At 41.3% G+C, this 21,914-nt stretch overlaps 1 protein-coding gene and 2 pseudogenes across 6 annotated transcripts in view; 2 read left to right on the plus strand and 1 right to left on the minus strand.

The window, feature by feature from the left end:
* MYO3B (myosin IIIB) overlaps window positions 1-21,914 on the minus strand; it is a 503,216-nt gene that overhangs the window by 36,928 nt on the left and 444,374 nt on the right. The gene's annotated exons all lie outside the window — the stretch shown is intronic.
* Window positions 3,378-4,067, plus strand: LOC108592181 (high mobility group protein B1 pseudogene; annotated as a pseudogene).
* Window positions 18,309-18,897, plus strand: LOC100894948 (protein S100-A10 pseudogene; annotated as a pseudogene). Its single transcript, XR_013519323.1, has one exon. The product of XR_013519323.1 is annotated as a protein S100-A10 pseudogene (transcript).

The raw sequence follows: 21,914 nt of genomic DNA on the forward strand, positions 1-21,914 counted from the left end.
TGATGCATCGGATGTGGAAGATGAGGGAGAGGAGACCATCAGGAATGGCTTCCAGACTTCTGGCTTGGATCCTTGGGTGGATGCTGCTGCCACTTATTAAAACAGAAAATGCCAAGGGAGGATTAAGGTTTCCAAGACATGAGGGGATCAAGAGTTCAGTTCTGGAAATGCTAAGCATGGGATACCCTGGAAACATTTGAGTGCTGATGTTAAGTACGAAGCTCTGTGTGTGTGTCTGAAATCTAGAAACAATCTGGACTGGACAGGTGAATTATGGCATCATCAACACATCAGTGGAATTTCAGGCTTGGAGAATAAATGTAAAGGGAGAAGAAAAAAGGTTCTCTGATGCCTGATGAACTCTGGAATTTAGAGGTTTGGGAGAAAATAAAGAGCATGAGGCTGGAGGAAAGCAAGGAGGATGAGTCTTCATAGAAGCTGAGAAGAGAGTGGTTTAAGAAAACCATGGGTTGGCCTTGTCAAATGCTGCTGAGAAGTGGAACAGGAAAAGGACAGAGAAGACCCTCCGAATCTGGCAACCTGGAAGTCTTTTGACAACCCTGACAATGTGTTTCAGGAGAGTGATCGGGCCCAAAGGGGTTATCTAGGGGGAAATACAGATAATAGGTACAGAAAAATGTTTTTAAATTTGGCTAAGAGGAGGATAAGAGAAGAAGGGTGAGGGAGGAGAAGCCTAAATTAACTGAGTGCTTATGTTAAAGAGATACTATGAAAAATCCTGTAAGTGACTGAGTATACCTGGAAGCTACCAAATTGTTTTCTACCAACAGCAAAAATGAAAGCTTGGGAACCAGCTAACTTGTTATCAATGTGCCCAACTGCACTGTGTGGCCTCATTCAGAAATACCATGTTCCTTAAGGGTCATCTTCTCTTCTACTTCCTTTTCCCATATTTCTGGAAGCAAACTGTTTGGGTTGCTTTAATTATTATAGCTTTACTATCCCTGCTTTGTCTTTTTTTTGTTTTTTAAGTTCTGAATGATATGCAGTCACTGAAGAATGTTCTTCTGTTTCAGAGAGAATCACGGTTCCTCTCTAACTCAAAAGTGCTGACCTAGTTGGTTTCTATATCTGATGATATAGTTCACTTCCCTCTTAGCTTAAGGGTTATTAAATGATGGGAACATTTCATTATAAATTTTATTTTTAAAATGTTTAATTAAAAGTTTTAATTGAAAAAATTTACATGCTTTAGGTATAAACAAAAGTTAAATAGCACAAAAGACTATAGAATGAATAAGTCCTCCCCAGAACTCTAGTCTTTGCTGGGGAGGAAACTGTTGCCATTACTGTCTTGTGTGAACAATTCTATATACCTATAATTCTAAGGCATCTCTCTTGCCTGTAAAACAAAAACAAAAACAAACCCCTCAAAAGTGAACATATTTGCACACTCTGTGCCTTGCTTTTTTCATATTTCAGTATAACATGGAGGCTTTTGCATACATATATACAGTCATGCACTAATTAACAACAAGGATATGTTCTGAGAAATGTGCCATTAGACAAGTTTGTCCTTGCTGGAACATCCTAGAGTGAACTTACACAAACACAGATGGTTTAGTCTACTAGACAACTAAGCTATATGGTATAGCCTGTTGCGCCTGGGCTACAAACCTGTAGAGCATGCTCCTGTGCTCAGTACTGTAGGCAATTATAACATGATGGTCAAAAGTTGTATATCTAAACATATGTAAACTTAGAAAAAGTACAGTAAAAATATGGTATTATAATCTTCTGGGGCCACCATCCTATAGGTGGTTCATTGTTGATCAGAACATGTTGTTATGTGGTCCATGATGATATAGCTATGTCATTCTCATTCATGGTTCCATAGGATTCCATTTTATGGATGTGCCATCATGTAACAAGTTTCTACTGATGAATATTTATGCTTTTCTTAGCATTTTAAAACCAGACCAAAAATTTTCTTGATTACACAAAACCTTTGCCTAAAAACACACAAAACCTTTACCCAATATGAAGTAGACAACTGTCATCCTAAATCCCAAAGATGGTTGGATTGGGAATAACTACTGTTTTCATATTTTTTGGTAAGAAAAGGTAGCTGATGTTTGTGTAACTCTTTTATCTATGAAATCTGGGGATATCAGCAACACTAATCTATGCCATAGAAATAATGAGAAGAGAAAAAAAAAGTTTTAAGATGTTTAGAAAAACAATCTTTTAGAATAAAGGGAGTATTTTATGGGCTATCAAAGGGCTTATATAGCAAATGCACAGTATTTTGTATTTTCTTGGTAATACATTACTTGATTTTTTTTTCAAAATAGTAATGTTTCCTAAAGATGCTTTCTTTCACACTTTATATTACAGGGATAATGAATATTTTAAATTTCAAACAATACTAATACTTCTATGGGGGGTGGATTTTCATTGACCTAAGTAATGTATTCTGAGGGTAGTTAAAGTGCCCACAGGCCTTCCCTTAGTATCACCACTGATTTCAGGGGCAGGGAAGTGGAGAGTTTAGGAAAACAAAGTTTGATTGTGAAAGTTTGGAAGCCATTGTTTGTTGTTGTTGTTTTTCCACAAGACAGAATCTTGCTCTGTGCCCAGGCTAAAGTACAATGGCACAATCTCGGCTCACTGCAACCTCTGCTCTGCTTCCCAGGTTCAAGCGACTCCTGACTCAATCTCCTGAGTAGCTGGGATTATAGGCATGCACCACCATGCCCTGCTAATTTTTTGCATTTTTAGTGGAGGGGTTTCACCATGCTGGCCAGACTGGTCTTGAACTCCCAACCTCGTGATCTGCCCACTCTGGCCTCCCAAAGTGCTGAGATTACAGGCCTGAGCCACCGTGCCTGGTTGGAAGTCATTCTTAAAGACTTTGTCTTTTATCCCATGGGCTTTGGGGAGACACTGGAACTTCTGACCAGGAAGATGACATATAGTAATTGACAGTGGCATGTAGAATAATTTAGAGGAGAGAGGGAAAAAAGAGAATCAAAAAGGACATTATAATAGTCCAGCTGAGGTGATGAAAGCCTTAGCTGAAGTGGGAAGAGCAGAAGCAAAGAGCAAAAAGGACCTAAGAGTGAATTTAACTTTTTTCCCTGCCCTAGCACACTTGAGAGGACAAATCCTATTAATTAACAGTGACTCACTCTGTAGTTGAAATTTTGTTATACATGCAGCAGAACCCAAATTAAAAGGCTAAGCTATTACAGTGTATTGCTACAAATGATTAACTGTATAAAAACAAGGAAGGGTAATGTTACAGAGCAGAGAGTGAGGAGGCTGTGTCTGGCTCCCGTTCTCACAGCCATTGCAATACATTGAGCTGCATAGAGACAGTGCCAGGGCAAGTGAGAGCCGGATGGGCACTGAGTGACTCTGTGCCTCGCTGAGGAAAAATAACTAAACATGGGCAAAGGAGATCCTAAGAAGCCAAGAGGCAAAATGTCATCATATGCATTTTTTGTGCAAATTTGTCGGGAGGAACATAAGAAGCTTCAGTCAACTTCTCAGAGTTTTCTAAGAAGTGCTCAGAGAGGTGGAAGACCATGCCTGCTAAGGAGAAAGGAAAATTTAAGATATGGCAAAGGTGGACAAGGCCTGCTATGAAAGAGAAATGAAAACCCATATCCCTCATAAAAGGGAGACAAAAAAGAAATTCAAGGACCCCAGTGCAGCCAAGAGGCCTCCTTCGGCCTTCTTCCTGTTCTGCTCTGAGTATCGCCCAAAAATCAAAGGAGAACATCCTGACCTGTCCATGGGTGATGTTGCAAAGAAACTGGGAGAGATGTGGAGTAACACTGCTGCAGATGACAAGCCACCTTATGAAAAGAAGGCTTCGAAGCTGAAGGAAAAATATGAAAAGGATATTGCTGCATATCGAGCTAAAGGAAAGCCTGATGCAGCAAAAAAGGGACTTGTCAAGGCTGAAAAAATGCAAGAAAAGAGGAAGAGGATGATGAGGAGGAGGAAGATGAAGATGATGAATAAGTTGATTCTAGCAGTTTTTTTTCTTGTCTATAAAGCATTTAACCCTCCCATACACAACTCACTCCTTTCAAAGAAAAAAATGGAAATGTAAGGCAGTGTAAGATTTGTTTTAAACTGTACAGTGTCTTTTCTTATATAATTTACACACTGCCCTGGTAGTATTTTCAATAGCCACTAACCTTGCATGGTACAGGGTGTGGGGTGTAAACTGGCCTGGAAATGTAAAGCAGGTTCTTGGTGCACAGCACAAATTAGTTACATATAAGGAAGGTAGTTTTTCATCTTCAGTTGTCTCTGATGCAGCTTATATGAAATAATTGTTGTTCTGTTAACTGAATGACACTGTAATTATTTTTAAAAAGTTGCAGCTGTTTTGCTGACATTCTGAATGCTTCTAAGGAAATAAATTTTTTAAATTAATATTGTTGGTCCTTTTCATAGGTCTGAAAATTTTCTTCTTGAAGGGAAGCTAGTCTTTTGCTTTTGCTCATTTTGAATCACATGAATTATTATAGCGTTTAGTTAGCTAATAAAAAGCTTTTGTCTACACACCCTGCATTTCATAATGGGGGTAAAGTTAGGTTGAGGTGATTTTCATCCATAACTGGAAATCCAAAATCTTGATCAGTTAAGAAATTTCACATAGCCCACTTATATCTACAAACTGAAGAGTAATCAATCTACTCACAGCATGGGATTATTAGAACCAAACATTTTGAAAGTCTGTCGTTAAAGGACTATTAGAAAATTATGTCCTAACCTTTACATGAGGACTCTATTCTTTAACTCTCATTACCAGGTAATGGCAGTTATATTTTGCAGTTCCCACATTAAAGAAGACCTGAGATAGTTTCCCCAAAAGCATGACTTTAAAATACAAGACTGACAAATTAAAGTTTTTGTTGACATTAGTCTCAATGAAGACTATAAAAACGCTGGCTATGTCTTTTCCCATTTATCTAAATATGGACTAATCAGGAAATGAGACTTTCCATTAAAAGTAGGATTTGTTTTTGTTTGCTTTTTTTTTTTTTTTTGAGATGGAGTCTCGCTCTTTCACCCAAGCTGGAGGGCTGTGGCATGATCTTGGCTCACTGCAAGAGCCAAGCGATTGGCTTGGCTCCGTCCCCATGTTCAAGCGATTCTCCTGCCTTAGCCTCCCGAGTAGCTGGGATTACAGGCATGTGCCACCACGCCCATTTTGTATTTGTAGTAGAGACAGGGTTTCACCAGGTTGTCCAGGCTGGTCCTGAACTCCTGACCTCAGGTGATCCACCCACATTGGCCTCCCAAAGTTCTGGGATTACAGGTGTGAGTCACTGTGCCCAGCCATTAAAAGTATTTTTGATTAATTGGGCCAGGTTTTAAGACAAAGATGCCACATTCAAAATAGGGTATGTTTTACTATATTATGGTTTGCCCTTTTATAAATCCAAGTAGATAGGAGGAAAGAAGACATTTGAACTTTGCATTTCAGTATGAATGATTAAATTTCGTTGAATGATTTTCTTCACAAAACCTAAACTCATTCATTAGTCATGTTTATCGGCTTAGCAGTTTGGGGAACAATTTGGCAATTTTGTGGTTTTCGAGATTATCATTTTCTTAACGTGCCAGTATTTTAAAATAGTATGCTTTGTAATTTTACACGCTTTTGTGGTGGAACACTGTTTTGTTATATAATTTTGACTTGGATTCTTTCCCTTTGCATTTGTTTATGTAATTTCAGGAGGAATACTAAACATCTGAGTCCTGGATAATACTAATAAACTAATAATTTCAAGGTTTTTTTTTTAATCAAAACGAAATGAAAAAAGGAAGGGCTTATCTTCAGAGCTGTCTATTGCTTACATCCAGTGGACCATTTTTGCATTCTTTCATTAGTGACTTCCAAGAGCCATCACTGCCATAAAAGCAGGTCAAGATCTCCAGGAAGGGAAAATAATCAACAATCATGGCTGACTTATGAAGTTAATTTTTTGCTAGAAAATTCCTAGTTTAAAGATAAATATCTTAAGAATATTTGTATTAAATCTAAATATTAAAAAATTTGAAAAATGATGAAAGCAAATATGAGTGAATATATGATCACAGGGTAGAAAAGATTTCTGTAAGCATGAGGCTAAGGGCAAGCACTCTAAAATACTAAGCTGAGTACATCAAAATGAGAAAAAATACCCTTTTATTTTTCTTCTGAGATGGAGTTTCACTCTGTTGCCCAGGTGGCATCCAGTGGCACGATCTTGGCTCACTGCAACCTCTGTCTCCCAGGTTCAAGCAATTCTTCTGCCTCAGCCTCCCAAGTAGCTGGGATTACAGGGGCCTGCCACCACGCCTGGCTGCTTTTTGTATTCTTATCAGAGACAGGTTTTCACCAAGTAGGCCAGGCTACTTGTGTATTCCTGACCTCCAATGATCCACTTGCCTCAGCCTCCCAAAGTGCTGGGATTACAGGTGAAAAAACACTTTTAACAGTAAAAACAAGTGGTAACAAACAGAACTGAAACAAAATTAAAAAGCAATGAGTAAGTGGTAAAAATACTTGTAACAGCTCTATTTGACAACAGGTTACTGTGCCTAACATATAAAGAGCTACAACAAATCTTTGGGAGTACTGTATTTTCTACTCAGAGCTCTCTTTGGAAAATAAAACAGATTGGATAAACCTGAGATGCCTCTCCTTTGATGTAACTGCGGGGAATATAGTCAAATGGTGCTACCAGTACTAACAGAATTCTATGCTGTAGCTTGATGTAGTCCTTACTACTGGGTGGTGCAGAGATAGAGAATGACTAAGAACTCAATGAGGAGTGAGGGAGAATGTCCTGTAGGGTGAAATGAATACAGGATGGGTGGAAACACCGAAGAAAATGAACAAAGAAATACGAATGCTATTTTTCAAGCCATACAGCACTCTGAGAAGTATGTCAAAGCATGTAACACACAGGGCCCGCAGTAGGTACTTCATTAAATGTGCACTGAGTTTAAGCAGAAGCATGAAAGGACTTGAGGCAAAGGGGCAGGACCTATTTCTAATAATGATTATAATAATAATTACAGTAACAGTTAACTATATTATAGCTTACTAGATGCTAGATTCTTAACTTAGCTCTGGACATGGGTAATTGCATTTAATTCCCATAACAACTCTGAAACATTTTTACTGTTACTATCATTGTACAGATTCTGAAACTGAAGCCCAGGACCTCTTTACCCAAGTTCACATAACTAGGAAATGGCTTGTTGATACAAATTTGGGCCATGGACCTCCAGAGCCCACATCCTTACAGCTACACTCTATGCCTTACTTACATCCCTCACCAGCAGGTAGACCACATGTGGTCTCAATGGACTCAGGTCTGTGGCCCGTAGCCAGAGCATGGTTCTTAGTATAAAGGCTGCAGTTCTGAATTTCCACACAGGATAGTTGGATTCCCCAAGGGCCATGAAGTGTCAGACTAAACTGGAAGGCTGAGAGATTAAAAAAAGAAAAGTTGCCACAAAATAAATGATCTTTTCGGCCTTCTGATCATTCTAATCCTAGTTTCCAGTGACCAAACTGTACTCTGTTTATTCAGATGGAGGCAGGCCACGGTGCCAAGCATTGTGCATTGCAGGGGAATTTGTTCGTGAGGCCCTTTGATGTCTCACAAATCCCAGGAACAGCCGGCTGAAGCAAGCAGAGCTGCTTTGTGTTTATGCCTCTAAACAGAACCATTTGAGTACACAGACCAAAAGACCTGGTCCGGGAGCACTGCGTTTTCTCCAATAGAGTGATTCATTGCTAATGTCTTCATTTTGGACACTGCAGTTGAATGTGAAACCATATGCTTTAAATTAAAAGCACACTAAGCAAATCACAAGTTTCTCAAGATGGTACTTAAGACTGTTTTGGCATCTGTTGGTTGCCAAAAGACCCATATGATCCTGTAATTAAACAACAGATATTTTCTGCAAAATCAATCATTTTACCTGTTCCCAAATGCTATAATTATGATGTTTAGGTGCTACATTGAGAAACAGGTTGCACAACTAGACCCTTTTAGAATTGTTTGTTGCCTACTCTGATATTGTCCTGATCTGTCTCTAGCCATCTTATTCCAATTCACTGTATTAAAATGTGAAGCTTTTTAGTTACGTGAGCAATAAACAGCAGAACATAGAGCCAGGAATGTTGGCAAGAGAGGCACTAAAAATAGATATTATTATATCTACTTGGCCAGAAGATTCATTCACCTGGAGGTTAAAACCACAATCAGTTAGAGTTCATAAATGCAGTCATCAGAAACTGAGACGTCTTTTTCTTTTTTTCCCTAACTACTAGACAAGGTGGGAACAATTGAGACCATCTTATGCAAAAAGGGAATTCATTGGAAGGAAGTCAGGGACTCATAGAATTGATGGGAGGGTAGAGAACCCAGCGAGGACAATAGGCAGGATTCAGGGGTACTCTGGAGGGCAGGACAATAGAAACAGGCCTAGCAGCTGTTGTTCTCCAGCCTCCCCATTTTCTTGCTTGGCTGGCTGAAGAGTCTGGGAGGAGTACCAGCTTGGCAGTGCCTCTTTTTTTTTTTCTTGAGATGGAGTCTCACTTTGTCACCCAAGACAGAGTGCAGTGGCACAATCTTGGCTCACTGCAACCTCTGCCTCTGGGGCCCAAGTGATTCTCTTGCCTCAGCCTCCTAAGTAGCTAGGATTATAGGCACGCCACTGTGCCCGGCTAATTTTTTTTGTATTTTAGTAGAGATGAGGTTTCACCATGTTGGTCAGGCTGCTCTCAAGGCAGGGTCTCTTTTAAGGGTTTGTTCCATGGTGGCTCTGTAGTGATACAGAGACAACATGGAGCCTACTTCCTACCTAGACAGTGAGATTTCCCAAGGAAGACAGGGATGCTGAGAGTAAGGCAAGGTCAGTGTCGGACAGCCCAGAATTCCAGCGCTACACTCCTGAAATGGAGATTCCCCAGCTCAGCCATATTTTCCTGCCTAAGCAGAAAATGTATAGACAGAAAACCAGCTTCATGAGGGTCAAGAAGAGGTGAAGATAGTACACTTATTTATTTATTTATTTATTTTTATTTTTTTATTTTTTTGAGACGGAGTTTCGCTCTTGTTACCCAGGCTGGAGTGCAATGGCGCGATCTCGGCTCACCGCAACCTCTGCCCCCTGGGTTCAGGCAATTCTCCTGCCTCAGCCTCCTGAGTAGCTGGGATTACAGGCACACGCCACCATGCCCAGCTAATTTTTTGTAATTTTTTAGTAGAGACGGGGTTTCACCATGTTGACCAGGATGGTCTCGATCTGTTGACCTCGTGATCCACCCTCCTCGGCCTCCCAAAGTGCTGAGATTACAGGCGTGAGCCACCGCGCCCGGCCTGATAGTACACTTATTTAGAAGGGGCTAGGCTGCTCAGAGACTCTTTTCTAAAGGAATCTAAGCTGATTTTCCAGGCCTGAGGCTAGTGACTCCTTAAGAACAATGGCTTCTTTCACCTAATTAAGCTTGGAGGTTGCTTTCCACAAAATGCATCATTTCTTGTCCCCTTGAAGGGCCTTCTCTAGGCCCTAGGGGAGCAAAGGGAGGTTTGTAGGGTAGTGGTGGTTGGGGGGTGGAGGATGGAAAGAGAAGAGAGGAAGAGATGCCTATTTAAGTGAGTTATTCTTCCCCCTACAAACCTTATGGGTGGGAGAAAACACCTAGTCAGAATAAAGGAATTGCACGGCCAAATCAAGTCCAATTATGAATGTGTGGTAATGCGTTGGTATGTGGAACAGTTAGAAACATCGTTCTGCATGATTTACGTTGTATTCTGAGGCCCAGATGAACTCAGGTAAAAGCCAGCTCTGGTGAGGAGAAAGCAGAGGGGCTGGAAATGGTAATCGTCAACAGAGGGGCCACCTACCAGGTAAGGGGCTCCCGGGCCAGTCCTCTCCAGGGTCTCTACCTGAAGTGACAGCTTTTTGGGGGAGTTTGGGTAGCGATGCCCCTCAGAAAGGTTGTGATGGGACTTCTTGAACTATTTGCAGTATTACAACAAATCCAGCCAGAATCACAAACAGCCTAATTAGAACTTCATTGTTTTTCCCCTTTGGGCCAGAAATTCACTTACTCTGTGTGGTAACACTGATTGTATCATGCTCTTGGGTTAAACCCTAACGGCAACCATATAATTCATCAAGTGGGAAAGTTAATTTTATTAAACAAATCCTATCCTTGGAAGAAGACATACATTTGAAAAAATAGCATCCACAAGAGAGAGAACGATAAAAGGTGAAAATGTTGGAAACACATGGTTTCAGGTATTTTCACTGTAAAAGGTCCTCACTAAGATGCAACCTCATTTGGGAGAGTGGATTCCTTAAAGCACTCAGAGGCCAGGCATGGTGGCTCACACCTGTAATCCTAGCACTTTCGGAGGCCAAGGCAGGGGGACTGCTTGAGCCCAGGAGTTCAAGAGCAGCCTGGGCAACATGGCAAGACCCATCTCTACAAAAAATACAAAAATTAGCTAGTCATGGTGGTGCACGTACCTGCAGCTACTTAGGAAGCTGAAGTGGGAGGAATGCTTGAGCCTGGGGGTTCAAGGCTGCAGTGAGCCATATTCATGCCGCTGCACTCCAGCATGAGTAACAGAGTGAGCCAGATGTGATCATCGGGCTCCAGAGCCCATGTCTATTCCGTGTCCCTCTCCTGCTCCTCAGGAGCCTGGGGCACAGCCCTGTCCTTAGGTCCTCTTCACACCACAAATTCAGCTGGGTCAAGAGCAGCCAATGAGGATTTAACAATTACCTCCTGTACCTGGTAGTGGCTGCCTTCAGGAGAGTAGAGAGGAAAGTGACAGCAATTAGGCTGTGTGAATACCGGGAAAGAGCGTGTACTCACTGGGCAGATGGAACAACAAGAGAAAAGTGAGGTAGGAAAGGCTGCAAGGAGGAGGTGGACTCAAATGCAGATGGGATTGGGATTTGCACATGAAGGGTAAGTCTGAGCTTGTGGCACAGTTTGCCTCAACACATCTGCTACTGGGTGGGATGTTCAGGCCCTTGCCAGCCTCAGAAAATGAATTTGCAGCAAAAGTTAGCCATCATGTTGCTCTCTCCCTTGAAACCTATGGTAAAATTCCTATTTGCTATTAAAAAATTTGTAGATGTCTGTTAGTTACAAATGACAGAAGCTATTGCAAATTTGTTTACCCAACACAGGAAACACTGGCTTCCTAGAAGAGCTGGCTTCAGGTATTCCAGGGACTAAAATCATGTAATCTGCATCTTCTTTATCCTCTGTGCCTTGTAATCCTAGCGTGTCTCCTCTTCTCATCTCTCATCTCCGCTCCCCTCTCCCCCGCTTCGCCGTGCACTGACCATACTTTTGGTTTAACTTCACACTGCCTTCCTCTACTTGGCCATGGTGGCGGTGTTAGAAATGAAAGGGCAGGAGGATGGGATGGAGGATAAGAGAAAGCCATATATAAAATCTAAGAGAGGCCTAACTGGAAACATTTGTCCTGCTCTGGACCAATTACAGTGGTCAGGGAGATAACGGATTTGGCTAGATGAGCTTGGGTCACATACCCAAAGTTCTGGTCAGGGTTCAGTGTAATATGCCTGACAGCCCCATTAGAACCATGGTGTGGATGTTAGGGTGTAATTTTCCAAAGGATGAAAGGTAACATGATCTAAATGGAAGAGAAAAAATGCTGGGCTGACACCACTAACAGTGGGTGACAGTGTCTTTATGAATATCGGAATGTACAGTATCAGTGAACTCCAAGAAATAACATAGATTTTCTGGGAAAAATGTTCGGATGTTTCGTGATATAGGAAAATCTTACAGATGCTCCTGACTCATGACTACCAAGGTGCACATCAGAGAGAGCTGGAAACAAAACAGTGGAAGGCCAAGGCTGCATCATGTTCAAGTGCATAGAGCTCACTTATTTTAAGAGGTGCAGTCCTCTTTTAATTACTTATGATATCTCACAGCATACTATAAGTAGATCCCAGTATGTGCTGTGATAATAAAAACATCTTAGGGACTAACAGACCTCCCTTGGGTCTTTGTTCTCCAGCTCTTGCTAAGAGGCAGGAGAGAGCCAATGTTAGCTGATATTCAGATCTGCTTATAAGCTTGGCGATGTAGCTTTTCTGTGTGGATGTGTACAACAGGCTACGTACCTTGCAGTCAACTGACTTAGGTAAACTCTGTGAACCTAGAGAAGTTATTTTGAGTCACTGCACCTTGGTTTTCTTATTTATAAAATGGAGATGGGGCTGGGCATGGTAGCTTATGCCTGTAACCCCAGCACTTTGGAAAGCCAAGGTGGGAGGATCACGTGAGCCCAGGAGTTCAAGACCGGCCTGGGCAACATAGTGAGACCTTGTCTTTACAAAAAATAATTTTTAAAAAATTAGCCAAATGTGGTGGCAAGCTCCTGCAGTCCTAGTCACTTGGGATGCTGAGGTGGGAAGATCGCTTGAGTCCAGGAGTTTGAGGTTGCAATGATTTTTGATCATGGCACTACACTCCAGCTTGGGTGACAAAGCAAGGCTGGCTCTGTCTTTCTCTCTCTCCCCATCTCACTATAGACAGATATATCTATCTATAGAAAGATATGTAAACAGATTTATCTATAGATCCATGTATCTATGTATCCATCTATCTAGATACAGTCTCTCTGTCTCTCTGTCTATAGATGTCTCTCTTTCTCACTACATATATATATATGGATATGGATGTGTGTGTGTGTGTGTATGTGTATAGAGAGAGAGAGAGAGAGAGAGAGAGAGAGAGGGAGAGAGAGAGAGAGAGAGAGAGATAAGAAATGGTAAGACTCGACCAGATGCAGTGGCTCAAGCCTGTAATCCCAGCACTTTGGGAGGCTGAGATGGGTGGATCACGAGGTCGAGAGATCGAGACCATCCTGGTCAACATGGTGAAACCCCGTCTCAACTAAAAATACAAAAAATTAGCTGGGCATGGTGGTGCGTGCCTGTAATCCCAGCTACTGGGGAGGCTGAGGCAGGAGAATTGCCTGAACCCAGGAGGCGGAGGTTGCGGTGAGCCGAGATTGCGCCATTGCACTCCAGCCTGGGTAACAAGAGCGAACTCCATCTTAAAAAAAAAAAAAAAAAAAAAGAAATGGTAAGACTCTCCTTAGAGTTGGTGAGTAATTCATTCATTAATGTATTCCAACAATCAGAAATATTTATTGAGCATCTACCATGGCCATGTGATAGGCACCAAGGATACATCACTAAACAGAATGGACATGATCCTGGCCCTGCCCTCAGGAACCTTATGGTAAGTGAGGGAGACAGATGAAAGGAAAGGAAATTCACACAGCACCCAGGGACAGGGCCTGGTACACAGTAAGCGCTCACTAAATGCGAACTGCCTTCTTTTCTCTTCGCCTGCCAATCCATTCATTCATTTTATTTTAATCTAGAAATGGTGGCAAGACTTTTAATTTCTCTGAGCTCCAGTTTTCTCATGGGTTTATTGAGGGATTTGAGGAGGCTTTCTAATCTTTCTTCTTACCCTCAAATTCTGCAAATCTTTGGTTCTCTTTCCTCTTCACCCAGGGTGTAGGGAATGGGTTTATTAGGGGGAAATTTTGACTTGAATCCTGTCTTTGAAGGGAAGCCTCATTAATTTGCCAGGCTGACCCTTTACCACCAACTTCACCATAAGAAGAAGCTTTTTAGGGACATTTCTACCATGCCACACCTGAAACATCCTCAAAAAGCACCTCCATCAACAGAATGGCACATATAACAACAATTTTAGTGATACGGTTATGGTGCAGGCTTTGGCTCGGGTAGGTCTGGCTGGAATCCCAGCACCGAGTATGGGATTTTGGGCAAATGATTCAACCTCTTCATACCTCACTTACCACATCTGTAGGTGGGAATTTAAAAATCTACTTCAACAGGATTATTGTGGAGATTGAATAAATGTGTAAGGGATGCTTGGTGTGGAATCCATGTTTAATAACTGAATATACTGCCTTGAGTTGATAAGGGACTGCATGTTTATTGCAAAATGGTTGAACTTCTGGAAGTAAAACATTTACAGCTGGTTCTAGATTTCTACTATCAAGCTTAATGTGTTTTTAATAAGTTCAATACATAATATTGGTGCATTCTGTATATCCATTATTCTTTTGGCAGAAGTATGGGGGAAGAGACATTAAGAAAGTTAACCAGGAAACGTAGGGGCCTTGGGCCAATCACAGGCTCTGGGCTTTAGTTAGTTCCTCACCTCTGAAACAAGAGGATTGGAATAGGTCCTTTTTAATTCTAAAGTTCTATGATTGCAGGACTGAAAATCTGTCAGAGAATTTGCCAGAAAAGAAAAACAATCTTTGTCCTGCTCTGCTGCACCCTCCCTTTCCACACTAAGCCTGCCAGCTGATGACTGTGTTAGCCACCCTTTGCTGTCACTAACGTCTTTGTCATTAACCTCGCATATTCAAAGAAAATCTCTTTTGTCCACTGAAATGGGAAAAGTTATGGTTTACAACCCTGACATCTCTTTGATTTAAAAATTTTTGATCTCAGAGAAAGTAGTTTGAACTCATTTGGTACGATCATGAGAAATACTAGACGGTCTGTGTACCCTTAATACAGATACCCGAGAGTTTAAGGCCTCCTGGAAATGAGATGAGCCTTTGTGAAGGTCTGAAATCGCAGGCACATATTGATACTGTACAATCTCTTAAGTCCACAGGAATCTGCTGATGCTCAAAGGAGAGCAATCAAAAACCTAAATTAATAATTATGTCAATAGATTTTCCTGAAGAAAAAAACTACCTACACCGGAGGCAACTGGAAAAAAATAAAGCTCCAAGTTGGGAGAGAGAAGTAATCAAATATCCAAAAGCCCACTTTGAAAATGTTCACTTTTAAATGCCGAGCGCAAATCTGTTATCATGACCTTTTTCTTCTCTAGGCCATTTTAGCAAGAGTCTGTGGCCTCTGAATACTGAGACATATTCTCTCAAGGTAATTGACTCTAAGATCCCTCTGCAAAGCCAAAATCAGAGACCATGAGTGTACAGAGCATTGTGACCAACCGTTTCTCCCCGCAGCACCCTAGAGGGCCTGAGGAAGAGAAGCCACTGTAAATACTATGAGCCACGGTCCAGGCAAATCTAAATTTGGTGTCTAAGTAGCACTCCCCTCCTACTCTCCCCTCTTAGGTTTCTCTGCAGCAGACCACTTTCTCTTCTCCAATTTCAGCCAGATTTTTCTTAGCTCAGTTCCATGCCCTGTCCCTGGAGGAAAATACAAAGACGAAGATCTTTCAGGTAACTGAATTTTGTGGATTCAGAGAGAACTGAGGCAAAAAAAAAAAAAAAAAAAAAAAAAAATCAGCCAATCATATATAGTATACTACTTCTGGTAATGGGCAGAAAAATGTCTGAAAAAAGTTAGAAGAAAGTAGCCTCAGCTGGTTTGAGGAGAGGAGCATTTGGTGGGTTCCCAGTCTGGTTCCCTCATTATAGGTAGCTTAAAAAGAAATACGTTAATGTGGGGGTATGAGGGTGGGTGGGGATATGAGAAATTTCACGGGATGTAAAACCAAAATATGAAGGAGCACTTTCATTTCTTCCAGTCACCTTAGGTGTGGGTAGCCTTGTACTATAAGGAGAAATGTTAAGATAGAACTTTTGAGAAAGAAATCCCTTATTTAAAAAATCTTTGTCCCTTTACTCATAGGAAACATTGACTTTCCTATCTCTTTTGGTTCTGTGTTGAGACACGAACTGTAACAAGACTTTTGTCCTGGAAAGTAACTTCCCGTATCACCTATATACAGGCATATGTCACTTCACGATGGAGGTAATGTTCTGAGAAATGTGTGGTTAGGTGACTTTGTTATTGTGTAAACTTCATAGAGTACTTACACAAACCTAGGCAGTACAGCCTACTGTATACCTAGGCTAATGCTGTCTAGCCTTTGCTCCTGGGCTACAAACCTGTACATTGTATTATTGTACTGAATACAATAGGCAATTACAACACAATGGTATATATGTATCTAAACACAGAAAAGGTACAGTAAAAATATGATATGAAAGATGAAAACTGGTACATCTGTATAGGGCACTTGCCATGAATGAAGCCTGCAGGACCCGAGGTTGCACTGGGTGAGTGAGTGACTGAATGGTGAGTGAATGTGAAGGACATTACTATACATTGCCAGAGTTTATAAACACTGTACACTTAGACTACACTAAATTTATTAAAAACTTTTTTTTCTTCAATAGTAAATTAATCTTAGCTTACTGTAACGTTTTAACCTCATAAATTCTCTAAATGTTTTGACTCATAACACTTAGCTCAAAACACAAAGATGAACAAAACCTATGGCTAATGTTGGCAGTAAGAGGCCATATTGAGTGACTGACCTCGAACATTGTGCAGGTGTACAAAAACATTATATTTTTATTCTATAAGCTTTTTTCTATTAATTTTTTTTTTTTTTTTTACTTTTAAAACTTTTTTTAGTTAAAAACTAAGACACAAATATATCCATAGGCCTACCCGGGGTCAGGATCATCAATATCACCGTCTTCTATCTCCACATCTTGTCCCACTGGGAGGTCTTCAGGGGCAAGAACATGTACAGATCTGTCATCTCCTATGATAACAATGCTTTCTGAAACACCTCCTAAAGGACCGGCCTGAGGCTCTTCTTGAGGAGGTGTGTCACTCTCTTCAGAACTCTGTCCATAGTGGTTTGCTTGGTTTGTTTCTTGTTTTCATTATAGGTTTGTTGATAAACAGATAATGAACCATGAACATTTCTCTGAATTACTGAAAACCTATTGGTGTTGGGATCCATGGTATCAAACTTTTTGCAACCCTGGCAAATTCTTTAAAGTCATGAATGAACCTCTTGAGTGTCATCTTCTAGCTGACATTCATGGATCCTTTGGTGACATTACCCCATGCCCAGGCAAGGTTCCTGACGCAGTCATAGATGCTGTAATCCTTCCAGAATTGCATCAGTGTTTTCTCAGTGTCTTCCTCAGTTGCAGCAATAGCCTGAACAAAGGTCCTCTTCAGGCAGTAGACCTTAAAAGCTGCTATAACTCCTTGATCCATTTGTTGGATCAGAGGTGATATTTGGAAGGAGAAATACCACTTCAATGTTTGGATGAAGATCGTCAGTAAAAGAAGACTGTGTGGAAGCATTATCAACGATGAGCAAAATCTTGGAAGGTATTCTCCAAATGGTATTTCATTTCACTGGCATGGTAATTCAGGAGGGCATCCTGGAAGAGGAGTTGAGTCAACCATGACTTCTTATTGCTCCTATAGTACACTGGCACTGTGTACCCTCTCCCTTTTTTTGAGCCAGGGTCTTACGCTATCAACCAGGCTGGAGTGCAGTGGCAAGATCATTGCTTCCTACAACCTCAAAATCCTGGGCTTAAGCAATCCTCCTGCCTCAGCCTCCTGAGTAGCTAGGACCGCAGGCATGTGCCACCACACCTGGCTCTTTTTGTCTTTTAAATTTTGTGTAGAGATGAAGTCTCACTGTGTTGCCCAGGCTGTCTTGAAGTTCTTGGCCTGAAGGGATCCACCCTCCTTAGCCTCCCAAAGGGCTAGGGTTACAAACATGAGTCACTGAACCTGGCCTGTGTGTGCTTATTGATATTCTTGAAGGCCCTGTGGTTCTCACAGTGCCAGATCACAAAGGGTTTTACTTTGTAGCCTGCAATATTCCCCCCAACCAATACTGTTATCCTATTCTTAAAAGCCTTGAAACCTGACATTGACTCGGCCTCCATATGTGTAAGTTCATTCAGAAACCTATTTCTAGAATAGGGAGGTTTCATCCATATTGAAAATTCGCTCTGACAAGTAATTTTCCTCCATAATCAGCTTATCTAGAGTTTCCAAAAATTCTTCAGCTGCTTTCACATCAGTCTGAAGCACTCACAGACTCAGTGCTCGCTTTTGCATTATGTAATGAACAACAAGTCTTGAATTGTTTACATCATCCAGAGCTAACAGTAAATGCAACAGTGTAGTCAGGTCTGGCCTTTCTTTTACATTGCAAACAAACCTTTTGCCTCGGCTGTGATCATCATGGTACTGAGAAGAATGTGCTTCTGTGATTGGCCATTAATCCAGGTCATTAGAAGTTTCTCCATATGTGATATAGACCCTTCTTGAATTTTTGTGAGTCTCATTATTTTCAATAAAGCCAATCCCTTACCAGCTTCCATCACTCTGTTCTTGTTCTTCAAGATCACTGCTATGGGTGCTCGCTTCGCCGCCCCGCGTCTAGACAGCCCAGCATCCGCCGTGCCTTGGCCAAGGCTTCAACAGACCACATCAAAATGCCATCTCAAATGGAACATGCCATGGAAACCATGATGTTTACATTTCACAAATTTGCTGGGGATAAAGGCTACTTAACAAAGGAGGACCTGAGAGTACTCATGGAAAAGGAGTTCCCTGGATTTTCGGAAAATCAAAAAGACCCTCTGGCCATGGACAAAATAATGAAGGACCTGGACCAGTGCAGAGACGGCAAAATGGGCTTCCGGAGCTTCTTTTCCCTAATTGCGGGCCTCACCATTGCATGCAATGACTATTTTGTAGTACACATGAAGCAGAAGGAAAAGAAGTAGGCAGAAATGAGCAATTCCCCCGGCCCTGATAAGAGTTGTCCCAAAGGGTCACTTAAGGAATCTGCCCCACAGCTTCCCCCATATAAGAATTTTATGAGCAGATCAGGACCCTTAGCAAGTGTACAAATAAAATCTAACTCCCATTTGATGAGCAGAGAAAGAAAAGTTAAATACCAGACAAGCTGTTAATTTTTGTATTGTTTGCATTCCCTTGCCCTCAATAAATAAGTTCTTTTTTAGTTCTGAAAAAAAAAAAAAAATCACTGCTATGGTGGAATAGGGCATGCCTGACTGGTGAGGAATAACTGTCACTGACTTTCTACCTTAGTAATGGTTCTTAATCACTTTTGTTTCGAGGTCAGTCACTCAATACGGCCTCTTACTGCCAACATTAGCCATAAGTTTTGTACATTTAGGAGCCGTGACGAACTAAACAACATGAGATTAAGTCAAATGCAAGAGAAAATGATGCAATCAACAGATGTGGTAATCACAAGACGTGAGGCTGCTGCTGGCATAATACAGCACACTGTTTTACAGCACACATTGTTTTATAAGTAGAAGGATTACACCCTAAAATAATAATAAAAGGTGCAGTACAATAGATACATGAGTCAGTATTATCATTATCTAAAATTATGCACTGTACGTAAGTATATGTGCTATACTTTTACACAACTGGTAGCACACACTTTTATGTAATTTTTCTCTTATCACAAAGTGACCCTTCAGCAAAAATACTGAAATTCTTGCTTTGTTGGCATTGGGTAGACTTGGCAAGACAGAAAACCAACATATTTCATTCACGGAAAGAAGAAAATCCACACAAACTGAGTCCCAAAGCTTTTCCTTGAGTGTTGTTTATACATGCTGTTAAATATTTGGAGAATCAATTGTCAAAGTAGAAGTTCTGGAAGGATTATGTCCTAAAAAGCTGCCAAGGTATCTGATTTTGACATCAAAATTAAGTTCACAAAATTTTAGACTTAGTTGAAATCAAATTTAGATTTGGCTTCCAGCCATCAGTAATTAAAATTTATGAGTACACAGCAGTATCTCTGGTGCCTGGCAAAGGCTTCAGGACCACTAAAACGAAAACTCCACCATGGGACCTTTATTCCAGGGGGAGATCCACTTTTAAATTAAGAACTTTTCATCTCACAGAAAATGAAAAATAATGAGCCATTTCTTTGGGTCATGAATCTCTGTTGCCAAAAAAATAAAAGACATCAAAATTTTTAGTAACATACATAACAGGCACCATTTTTGCTTTTATGTAAAGTATCAATTCCACATGTAATTGCTAAATATTTTCTAAATTAAGAGCCCATGTGGTGAGCGGGTGCACACAAAAAGATAATCAGAAAAATCTCAGCATTAAAGTATAATCTCCAAGTAAAAACACATAAATCATGCTGGTGAGGCCCAGGCTGCTGTGAAAATTACTGCTCTCAGCCTTTTGTTTCTGTTGAGTCTAGCGTAGGGGAACTGCAAAATGATTGGGCCTGTGAACTCTAGGTCACAAAGTAAAGGCAACCCATCCCACAAAGTCAAAGACCAAACACAAAGCAATCTAGAGATATACTTTTGGATCATAATATAGTGTTTACTAGAAGAAGATATGCATTCTAGTTTCTAGTTTTTACTCCACTGCTTAGAAATTCACTCCCCCAAAGGTGTGAGTTTCCTAAGTGAGGACAATAAAATCTCTCCCTGAACAAACACTGTGTGACTTCTTTTTTTACTTTTTTTTTTTTTTTAAGACAGAGACTCTCTCTATGGCCAGGATAAAATGCAACCTCCCCTCCCCATCTCCTGCCGCAGCCTCCCAAGTAGCTGGGACTACAGGTGCCACCACTCCTGGGTAATTTTTATATTAATATTTTTAGTAGAGATGGGGTTTCACTATGTTAGCCAGGTCAATCTTGAAATCCTGGTCTCAAGTGATCTGCCTGCCTTGGCCTCCCAAAATGTTGGAATTATAGGTGTGAGCCACCACACCCAGCCACCGTGTGATTTCTTGAAGTGATTTCCAATTCCAAGAGCTGTGACTCAATTTCCTTACTTACTGCTTGTTCAGAGCCTGTTGCTGATCAGGCCAGAGCTATAGGTGTCCTGATCACTTGGACTGTTGCACTTCCCACAAATGGTACCCCTAATGCTAGCTGGTCATCTCACAAATCTCACAAGGGAGCCAGGCCAAGAGAGTACCTGTGCCCAATGTGTCCACTCCTGAAAAAAACACAAAAAAAGTGTGGAAAATTGAGGGTGGTTCTGCAAGAGCTCAAGGCTCTCCAATGCAGGCAGGAGGTGAAGGTGAGCAGACAGCACATCCATCTTGCTTTTTTTTTCCTGTCTGAAGCTTTCAGAGTGGAGCTGGGTATAAGAACTGATACTTTTTTCGGTCCTCCCTGACTCCATAAAACGAAGACATGCTCAAGTAACTCCTGAAGCCCTTCTTGGCTCAGGACACAAAGAATTACTATGAATACGACATTATTCACCTGGGATGCATTATTTAGGCTAGTAGAAACCTGAGGACATGTTGGAATTTATGTGGAAGACTTATTTATCAGGTTTCCTTTCCGTGCATGCCCCTAGAGCGGTAATTTTCAAACTTGGCTGCACATTAGAGTCATCTGGGGAACTTTAAAATAATCCCAATGGCCAGGCCACACCCCAGAACAATTACATCAGAATCTCCGGAGGTGGGATTCCAGCAGATCGACATTCTTTAAAGCTCCCCTGGTGATTTCAATGTATAGCGAAGGTTGAGAACTGCTGCATGTAACAGTCAGTAGCGTGAACCTGCGTTTCACGAGCTGAGAACAGAAAGGCGGAAAGGTTCTCAGTTAAGCTGACTTCTTTTTTTTTTTTTTTTTTTTGAGGCGGAGTTTCGCTCTTGTTACCCAGGCTGGAGTGCAATGGCGTGATCTCGGCTCACCGCAACCTCCGCTTCCTGGGTTCAGGAAATTCTCCTGCCTCAGCCTCCTGGGTAGCTGGGATTACAGGCACGGGCCACCATGCCCAGCTAACTTTTTGTATTTTTAGTAGAGACGGGGTTTCACCATGTTGACCAGGATGGTCTCGATCTCTGTTCACCTGGTGATCCACCCGCCTCGGCCTCCCAAAGTGCTGGGATTACAGGCGTGAGCCACAGCGCCCGGCCAAGCTGACTTCTTAAAAGCATCCCAGATTTCTAGAGTAACTACTTACTGTCTACTGAAAACTTATTTCAGTTTTTCTCCTATGGGTCAGAATCAAAGGCAG

The sequence above is a fragment of the Callithrix jacchus genome, chromosome 6 (genome assembly GCF_049354715.1).
Source record: "Callithrix jacchus isolate 240 chromosome 6, calJac240_pri, whole genome shotgun sequence".
Lineage (NCBI taxonomy): Eukaryota > Metazoa > Chordata > Mammalia > Primates > Cebidae > Callithrix > Callithrix jacchus.